Source organism: Engystomops pustulosus, chromosome 2, assembly GCF_040894005.1.
Source record: "Engystomops pustulosus chromosome 2, aEngPut4.maternal, whole genome shotgun sequence".
NCBI classification, from domain to species: Eukaryota; Metazoa; Chordata; class Amphibia; order Anura; family Leptodactylidae; genus Engystomops; species Engystomops pustulosus.
The window spans coordinates 23,655,536-23,665,656 of NC_092412.1; positions in this window are offsets into that span (position 1 = coordinate 23,655,536).

Below are 10,121 nucleotides of genomic sequence, written 5' to 3' on the forward strand. Positions count from 1 at the left end.
TCTTATCTATCTGCTGTGTACAAACTGGACTCCTTACAGACAGCCCCTGAATAGTTGTATCTCCTTACATACAGCCCATAAATCTCCATACAAACAGATCCTGGATAGTCTTGTCTCTTTACAGAGCTGAATATCTAGGTAGGTAAGGAGTTCATCTCTAGCCTCTCACCCTTATCTATCTGTTGTGTATAAATTGGACTCCTTACAGACAGTCCTTGGATAGTCGTATCTCCTTACACAACTGAATTTTCTCTGGGTATGTGAGGAGCTAAAGTTCAGCCTTCTTTTCTTATCAATCTGCTATGTATGGCATTGAGAACGGTATAAGATACACTGCTCACTGCAGGAGAAGAAAGGAGCAAAAAATGGGACTGAATAGCTTTTCGAAGTAGAAAAATTGAAAAATTTGCTATTCTCACCTATGGGTTTTCACGTCTGAAAAAAATGTAATTATTCTTTATGAGAGAATTAGATATTTTCTTTTAAACAAAAAGTCTAAAATATTGATAAATTACATTTTTCTGTCCAAAAGAGATAAATATGTTTTACATAAAAATCTATTTCTTATAAGGTCCGCGGCATCGTTAAAAAAAAAAAAAAAACACTAAAAATTGTATAGACAATTTTTAGCTTTAATTTAAGCATTTTATGCCCCTGCTGCTTGTCGGGCTATGTATTTCGAAGAATGTCTCCATCCGGCAGATCTATAAGCCGTCGTGAGTCCAGGATCACATTGCTGCAGCTATTCTTGCGGTTTTGGGGGGATGGGAGGGTCCTATGTCAGTCCTTCTATTGTCTTCTGCCAAATTCTTAGTTTCTGTGATTAAAACAAAGCGCCTGGCCTCTTCCCAAATGAGGCTGGTGCAGAGAAGATTCCAGGGTGGTCTCTCGTGAGCAGATACATGCTACATGCGGCTCGTGCCAGGCAGCCGGCTCGCCAGAAATCTACCCATTCAGGGGCTGGAACCGGCAGATGTCTGCAAGTTTCACCATTCAGCTGTAGATAAATGTAATTTATCACTTACAAACATGGCTATATTTATTACTTGCTTTATTCATTGAAGCAAGGACCATCTGTGGAAACTTAAAGATGTTGGTCAGCAAAAGCATCGTATTGAGAGGAGAAGACTCTAACGTGAATAACAGCAGAGGTAACTGTGCAGGGCAGAGTCTCTGGCCGGTTATTTAGGTAATGGGATGTTGACACCCTGACCCCATAATACACCTAGACCAGATTTGGTTGGGTGCTAATCACACATTGGTATTTAAAGCTATGGTCTGGACAGGCAAAGAATAGTCACAGAGGAGCCATGGTCTGGACGGGCGGAGAATAGTCGCAGACGAGCCATGGTCTGGACGGGCGGAGAATAGTCGCAGACGAGCCATGGTCTGGACGGGCGGAGAATAGTCGCAGACGAGCCATGGTCTGGACGGGCGGAGAATAGTCGCAGACGAGCCATGGTCCGAGCAGGCAGAGAATAGTCGCAGACGAGCCATGGTCTGGACGGGCGGAGAATAGTCGCAGACGAGCCATGGTCTGGACGGGCGGAGAATAGTCGCAGACAAGCCATGGTCTGGACGGGCGGAGAATAGTCGCAGACGAGCCATGGTCCGAGCAGGCAGAGAATAGTCGCAGACGAGCCATGGTCTGGACGGGCGGAGAATAGTCGCAGACGAGCCATGGTCTGGACGGGCGGAGAATAGTCGCAGACGAGCCATGGTCTGGGCGGGCGGAGAATAGTCGCAGACGAGCCATGGTCTGGGCGGGCGGAGAACAGTCGCAGACGAGCCATGGTCTGGGCGGGCGGAGAACAGTCGCAGACGAGCCATGGTCTGGGCGGGCGGAGAACAGTCGCAGACGAGCCATGGTCTGGGCGGGCGGAGAATAGTCGCAGACAAGCCATGGTCTGGGCGGGCGGAGAACAGTCGCAGACAAGCCATGGTCTGGGCGGGCGGAGAACAGTCGCAGACAAGCCATGGTCTGGGCGGGCGGAGAACAGTCGCAGACAAGCCATGGTCTGGGCGGGCGGAGAACAGTCGCAGACAAGCCATGGTCTGGGCGGGCGGAGAACAGTCGCAGACAAGCCATGGTCTGGGCGGGCGGAGAACAGTCGCAGACAAGCCATGGTCTGGGCGGGCGGAGAGCAGTCGCAGACAAGCCATGGTCTGGGCGGGCGGAGAGCAGTCGCAGACAAGCCATGGTCTGGGCGGGCGGAGAACAGTCGCAGACAAGCCATGGTCTGGGCGGGCGGAGAACAGTCGCAGACAAGCCATGGTCTGGGCGGGCGGAGAGCAGTCGCAGACAAGCCATGGTCTGGGCGGGCGGAGAGCAGTCGCAGACGAGCCATGGTCTGGGCGGGCGGAGAGCAGTCGCAGACGAGCCATGGTCTGGGCGGGCGGAGAGCAGTCGCAGACGAGCCATGGTCTGGGCGGGCGGAGAGCAGTCGCAGACGAGCCATGGTCTGGGCGGGCGGAGAGCAGTCGCAGACGAGCCATGGTCTGGGCGGACGGAGAGCAGTCGCAGACGAGCCATGGTCTGGGCGGGCGGAGAGCAGTCGCAGACGAGCCATGGTCTGGGCGGGCGGAGAGCAGTCGCAGACGAGCCATGGTCTGGGCGGGCGGAGAGCAGTCGCAGACGAGCCATGGTCTGGGCGGGCGGGCTATTCCATACTAGGGTCTCCAGTAAATTAAAGGATATGTGTTTCTGCACTGGGATTCTATGATTGATAGATGCCACCCGCCATGGAGACAGAGAGACCTCGAAATTCCCAAGGAGTCCTCTAAGGATCATGGACTGGTGGAAAGTTGGAGTCTCAGTGGATCTATCTGTAAGTTCTCTATTCCATTACAGCTCCCCACCATCTCATGTGTCATGGCCGTACTCTATATTAATGTCTGGATCCCGAAAGTCCACAGAACATTTCCAGCATTATCTCCTGATGCATCGCAGTGAAGGCGGCGGAGAGGTTGGTATTACCGCATTGTGTTCTCACTGTGACCTTCAAACTGCATGAGTCAGACACAGACGCAGGATTCCTGGAGGCACCATGATGCTACATGTCACATGGAAAACAACTCGGAAAGGTTAATAGAATTTTGCTTCAAATACAGTTCTAACCGAATTGATTATAAGGGGAAAGATATTAACTATTAACACATCCAACCCTACTACTTGTATTCACCACAGAAAGGGGGCAACAACTCTTAAGTTTCTTAGGTTAACAAAATAACACATTCTCTAATTCACAGATCCTGATACCTAATCTAACTTGTTAAAAACTTTATTTTAGATATTTGTAAATTAGCTGCAGAGGCTACTGGGGCGTGTACTAGCCCGGCCAGACACTGGGAGCTAAGGCTAGTACACGCCCCAATAGCCTCTGCAGCTAATTTACATATTACTAAAAATAGATTTTAACAAGTCTGGTTCTGGGATCATTACATTACAGATTAGGGCAGAGGCAGCAGGAGGAATCTACCATCACATCTATTCTGATAGTAGATTCCTCATGGTAGGTTTCCTTTAAGTACCGCCAGTTCTATAGTTGTAGTAGAAGATCCCTTTAAGCTGTGCTGTGTCTTGCTTGGATCTGCAGAATATTAGTTGTAGAATAGATGAGTGCGCTGGAAAGATAATGAATAACCTCTCTGTCATTGTTCTCTGCATTTCCCAGTACAGCACGGACTGATAGATCTACGGGGTCCTATTACAGGGAGATGTTATTACGGAGACGCCATTGCATTACGCACGCTGAGAAATACAGACTGGAATGATAACCTGTCACACAATGTAAGCAAATTTATCACCAGACAAAAAATAGACTTTAGGGGGCGTATGTTCCTGTATCCGAACCCACTAAGTCTGGCCTGTACCCAAATTTTGCAGTTCTGGTCCACTCAACACTAACCACAACTCAGCCTATGTCTTTGGGTTGGTGTCACTAGATCTGCCTTGCAGGGGCACAACTAGGAGAGGCGTGGCCACATAGCAGTCTTCTATATGGGGTCCACCTTCCCCCTTAAATGGAACCTGTCACCAGGGGCCTCATTTACACAAAAGACAGGTTGCAAAAGCCCATCATGCCTTCAGTGCACATCTGCCTTTCTGCCTTTTCTAAGCATTTGCATTACATTATAATTGTGTTATGTGTTATAACTTGCCTTTCACCCTGACATAATCCTCTGTGTAGTCCCAGGGGTTGGGCTTTGGTTTGGATGCATATCAAAAAACAACATGTGACTTGTCTGTGCTGCAGACTCCTCAGCTCTCAGCCACCCCTTTTGTGCTCCTGTACAGCTCCTCCCTCCAGTTCCTTAACAGAGGTCACAGCCTGGTGAGATGACATCAGTGGGAGAGGGAGGAGCTGTACAGGTGCACAATGGTGGGGGCTGAGAGCTGGGGAGTCTGCAGTACAGACAAGTCACATAATGGGGGTCACTTACTAAGGGTCCAATTTGCGCATTTTCGTTGGGTTTCCCATATTTTTCCGATTTTGCGCTGTTTTTCACGCAACGGAAATCGGGGGCGTGGCCGTCGGAAAACCCGACGGATTCGGCAAAACTGCGGAATTTAGAAAAAAAAAATGTTGCTTGACACGAACTTACCTGCACCAGGAATAGGATTGTGAACTCCGACCGACTTCAGCGCAGCAGCGACACCTGGTGAACATCGGGCGCACACTTTAGTGATGCGTCGGAAGACCCGAATCCTCGATAGAGAATGTCCCGCTGTAAGCGGACCGGGTAAGTAAATCTGTCCCAGTTTGTTTTCAAATGCATCCAAAGCAAAGCCCAACCCCTGTGACTACACAGAGGATTTTGTCAGGGTGCAAGGTAAGTTATAGCACACAATTACACTCACCGGCCACTTTATTAGGTACACCATGCTAGTAACGGGTTGGACCCCCTTTTGCCTTCAGAACTGCCTCAATTCTTCGTGGCATAGATACAACAAGGTGCTGGAAGCTCCTCAGAGATTTTGGTCCATATTGACATGATGGCATCACACAGTTGCCGCAGATTTGTCGGCTGCACATCCATGATGCGAATCTCCCGTTCCACCACATCCCAAAGATGCTCTATTGGATTGAGATCTGGTGACTGTGGAGGCCATTTGAGTCCAGTGACCTCATTGTCATGTTCAAGAAACCAGTCTGAGATGATTCCAGCTTTATGACATGGCGCATTATCCTGCTGAAAGTAGCCATCAGATGTTACAGGGTACATTGTGCTCATAAAGGGATGGACATGGTCAGTAACAATACGCAGGTAGGCTGTGGCGTTGTACCAAGGGGCCCAAAGAGTGCCAAGAAAATATTCCCCACACCATGACACCACCACCACCAGCCTGAACCGTTGATACAAGGCAGGATGGATCCATGCTTTCATGTTGTTGACGCCAAATTCTGACCCTACCATCTGAATGTCGCAGCAGAAATCGAGACTCATCGGACCAGGCAACGTTTTTCCAATCTTCTACTGTCCAATTTCGATGAGCTTGTGCAAATTGTAGCCTCAGTTTCCTGTTCTTAGCTGAAAGGAGTGGCACCCGGTGTGGTCTTCTGCTGCTGTAGCCCATCTGCCTCAAAGTTGGACGTACTGTGCGTTCAGAGATGCTCTTCTGCCTACCTTGGTTGTAACGGGTGGCGATTTGAGTCACTGTTGCCTTTCTATCAGCTCGAACCAGTCTGCCCATTCTCCTCTGACCTCTGGCATCAACAAGGCATTTCCGCCCACAGAACTGCCGCTCACTGGATGTTTTTTCTTTTTCGGACCATTCTCTGTAAACCCTAGAGATGGTTGTGCGTGAAAATCCCAGTAGATCCGCAGTTTCTGAAATACTCAGAGCAGCCCTTCTGGCACCAACAACCATGCCACGTTCAAAGGCATCAAATCACCTTTCTTCCCCATACTGATGCTCGGTTTGAACTGCAGGAGATTGTCTTGACCATGTCTACATGCCTAAATGCACTGAGTTGCCGCCATGTGATTAGCTGATTAGAAATTAAGTGTTAACGAGCAGTTGGACAGGTGTACCTAATAAAGTGGCCGGTGAGTGTATATTGTAATGCAAATGCTTAGACAAGGCAGAAAGGCAGATTTGCACTGCAGGTGTCATGAGCTTCTGTAACCTGTCTAGTGAAAATGAGGTCCCTGGTGACAGGTTCCCTTTAAAAAATATACTCACACATAATAGTTACATTCACACAACGCATATACATACGTACAGCATATACGCACATACAGTACCATATACACCCAAGCATCATATACACACACATACAGCTTATACACATACATACAATTCATGCAGTACCATATATATCTCAATAACATTAGTCTTATGTCTCAGTCATTGCCTCAGTTGGTCACAAAAAAAGAATAAACTTATGGAACAGTATAGTAATCTTATGCCTAAAGGGAAACTGTCAGCATGTATGCCCAGCCAGTGTTCAGAAATGTCCCTGGAGAGATGTGTAATTCTACTGCTGTGTATGTTGTTAGTAGTAGCAGCAGAACTGTGAAATATGGATTTATATTTCTAGGATTGTAACTTCTCCAAGTGCTCTAATGGTGTGTCCTCACACTGCTGTGCTCTCTGAATACAGTGTTATTATGTATTTTCCCTGGAGAGATGTGTAATCAGGCCTTTGTGTATGTTGTTAGTCGCAGCAGGACTGTGAAAAATTTAATTTTATTCCAAGATTGTAATCTTTGCAAGTGGCCTGTGGCCATGTCCATAGACTGCTGTGCCCTGTGCTCTCTGCATAAAGTGTTACGTATTGTCCCTGGAGAGATTAGTAATCAAATCTTTCTAACTTTTGTTAGTCACAGCAGGACTGTGAAAAATGCATTTGTTTGATTGGGGATATGTCCTCACACCTCTGTGCTCTTGGCTCTCTGCAGTGCACTGCCTTACAGCCCATCTCTTCTGCTCTGAGTGGCAACAAGTGGTCTTTTACTCAGAGCAGAAGTAAGAGCTGTAGAGCTCAATGCAGGGAGCTAAAAGCAAAGCAGTGTGAGGACACTCAAAACGCAGTGGGGGCGTGTCCTCACACTGCTGTGCTCTGTGCTCCCTCCACTTCCCCTTTTTTCTCAGCGCATCTATTACCTGTGGCTTTACAGCAGCGGGAGTATGGCACTCAGTGATCCAATAGGAAAGAAAATCAACAGGATAAAATTATCAGGGTCTCACAAACCCAATTGTGATTTTTTTAAATTTTTATATAAAAAAAAAAAGAAAAAAAAAAAAGACAAGCGTGATCCAAAGCTCCTAAATAATACAGCTTTAAGGAACGGACAAATACATATCAAATACATTCAGAATAAATGCAAAATAATACAAAGGATTGAAGAGCTCCGCCCCTCCGCGTCCGTCGCTCTATGCGCTAGAGGTCTAAGGGTCATCACGGGGTTCATGGCCGGGACAATAACTGATCGTGTACGGGAGGGGGCGGAGAAACGTGGGCCCAGTGCACTATGGGTAAATACTAAAAATATTGGGGCATGATGTAAAATTTACACACAGGACGGATCTTGACAACTTAAATTGGATGACATTGCAGAATCTTAGTAAGATGATGAAGTTGGATGCAATTTTAAAAATGTGGCTTTTGAAGGGATCTTCCCACTCGAATATTGATGACCAAACAAAATCGGATCGGATCCCTGAAGAGATGTAAAATCATACATTTGTGTATGTTGTTAGTTGCAGCAGGACTGTGATATGTGGATTTATAGTCCAAAGATTGTAGCTTCTTCAAATGCATTGGAGGTGTGTCCTCACACTGCTGTGCCCTCAGCTCTCGGCAGAAAGTATTAGGTATTGTGTCTGGACAGATGTGTAATGACACCATTGTGTTAGGTGTTGTCTGTGGAGCGATGTGTAACTTTCTGTATGTTGTTAGTAGCAGCAGGACTGTTGCATATGGATTTATATTCCAGGATTGTAGCTTCTCCAAATGTACTTCCTCACACTGCTGTGCTCTTCGTCTTCTGCCCTGAACTGCTGCAAAGGCCCTCTCTGCTATGAGTCACTACTATATTAGTCGTAGTAGTGCAAGACCTGAGGAAACATCCTGTGCACTAGCTCAAGCAGTGAGCTTAGAGCACAGCAGTGTGAGGACATGCCAATAACGCACTTGGAAAAACAACATTCTTCGTATATATATATATATAATTTTCCTGGAATATTTTTCACAGTACTGATCAAAAGGACCATGGAGATTCGATAGGATTACGTTGCAATACCGGGCACAGCCACAACCAAATATATGGAGCAGTTTCAGTGAAAAAGAATATGGCGCTCACTGAGTATCCTAGGTAGATCAACCGGCTGATGTTTCGGATCCCCACTGGTCATCATTATCAGAGCCTTGGAAGACCACATTTCATAGGAGACCAATGGCTCACGGGCTCATGGCTATTAGCTGCAGAAGCCCATCCATAGAAAGACAACACCAAATGAATGCCATGTTCATTCTAGGCTTAACACTCTGTACCATAAATTATTTTATATATTCATATACTTTTATGATGGCCATAATCTATTTTTAATTTACCCTTTGCTTCACACAGCCATAGGGTAACATGATCAATAACTGGTATGCTGAAGCCACCACTAGGGGGAGCTCCCTGTGTACAGATGTATATAACTCTCATTGAACTCAATCATGGACTCCTCTACAGTCAGCTCCCAGGCGCCCTCTACTGGGTGCAGCAGACGCTCCGAGGCGCCCTCTACTGGGTGCAGCAGACGCTCCGAGGCGCCCTCTACTGGGTGCAGCAGACGCTCCGAGGCGCCCTCTACTGGGTGCAGCAGACGCTCCGAGGCGCCCTCTACTGGGTGCAGCAGACGCTCCGAGGCGCCCTCTACTGGGTGCAGCAGACGCTCCGAGGCGCCCTCTACTGGGTGCAGCAGACGCTCCGAGGCGTCCTCTACTGGGTGCATCAGACGCTCCGAGGCGCCCTCTACTGGGTGCTTCAGACGCTCCGAGGCGCCCTCTACTGGGTGCTTCAGACGCTCCGAGGCGCCCTCTACTGGGTGCTTCAGACGCTCCGTGGCGCCCTCTACTGGGTGCTTCAGACGCTCCGAGGCGCCCTCTACTGGGTGCTTCAGACGCTCCGAGGCGCCCTCTACTGGGTGCTTCAGACGCTCCGAGGCGCCCTCTACTGGGTGCTTCAGACGCTCCGAGGCGCCCTCTACTGGGTGCTTCAGACGCTCCGAGGCGCCCTCTACTGGGTGCTTCAGACGCTCCGAGGCGCCCTCTACTGGGTGCATCAGACGCTCCGAGGCGCCCTCTACTGGGTGCATCAGACGCTCCGAGGCGCCCTCTACTGGGTGCTTCAGACGCTCCGAGGCGCCCTCTACTGGGTGCATCAGACGCTCCGAGGCGCCCTCTACTGGGTGCAGCAGACCAGTAAATATTTTATGTTCAAAGAAGACATTTTTATACAAGGCTTAGTTCACACTACTGTACAAACCTCTGTTAAAATAAGTAAGGCTTGGTGGATTAACATATCCATAACAAATCCCATTGACATCAATGTAAGTTTTATGGAATCCGTTACTGTCTGTCAGGCGGGGATCCGTTATCCATGTGTTTTTTTTCACGGAAAAATGCTTTGAGCTGCGGTCCTTTTACTCGTTTGAAAGAAACGCGTGCGTAACGGATGTTATATGTGATTTTTATATTGAAGTCCACGGGAGACGGATAGTTGGAAACATTGTCAGATTGTAAGAGTTCTAAGATCTGCACAGAAATAATCTATATAGAGAGATAAATAGAAGATGCATGGATTATGGGAAATGATTATAGTACAGATACATGGCAGATTCCTCTATACATATACACTCACCGGCCACTTTATTAGGTACACCATGCTAGTAACGGGTTGGACCCCCTTTTGCCTTCAGAACTGCCTCAATTCTTCGTGGCATAGATACAAGGTGCTGGAAGCTCCTCAGAGATTTTGGTCCATATTGACATGATGGCATCACACAGTTGCCGCAGATTTGTCGGCTGCACATCCATGATGCGAATCTCCCGTTCCACCACATCCCAAAGATGCTCTATTGGATTGAGATCTGGTGACTGTGGAGGCCATTTGTGTCCAGTGAC